The following is a 545-nucleotide window of genomic DNA, read 5'->3' as shown; positions in this document are numbered from 1 at the left end:
TAGAGAAACTTGGTACCAAGTTGATCCAATCAACTTGGTAGTGAGGTGGCTTGATCCTAACCCTACATCTAGTGGTTAAGTTAATTTTTCAAAAAAGACCTCATTTTATATATGAGAATAATGTGTATCCTTGTCATAGGAGGGGATTTCTTCCTTGAAAATGATGTGGCACAATCCCCACCATGTGATATTCCCTCTCATATTTTATTCACATGGTGAGGATTGTGCCACATCATTTTCAAGGAGGAAATCCCCTCCTTGACATAGGACACCCATTAGCCTCTTTATATATATGCCAAGTTGATTGATCTCCCCGTGATCTCCTCTCTCTCTCTAACTCTCTCTCCTCTCCGGGCGTGATCTCTCACTCTCTAATATATGCCATGTTGATTTAATCTTGGATCTCTCTCTAACTCTCTCCTATCTCCCCATGATCTCCTCTCTCTCTCTCTAACTCTCTCTCCTCTCTGGATGATCTCTCTCTCTCTCTCTCTCTCTCTCTCTCTCTCTCTAACTCTAACTGTGGTGGCTCTCTCCCCCCGTGA

The sequence above is a fragment of the Asparagus officinalis genome, chromosome 4 (assembly GCF_001876935.1).
Source record: "Asparagus officinalis chromosome 4, Aspof.V1, whole genome shotgun sequence".
Taxonomy (NCBI): Eukaryota; Viridiplantae; Streptophyta; class Magnoliopsida; order Asparagales; family Asparagaceae; genus Asparagus; species Asparagus officinalis.
The sequence above is the reverse complement of the archived record's forward strand: the minus strand, read 5'-3'. Positions refer to the sequence as shown.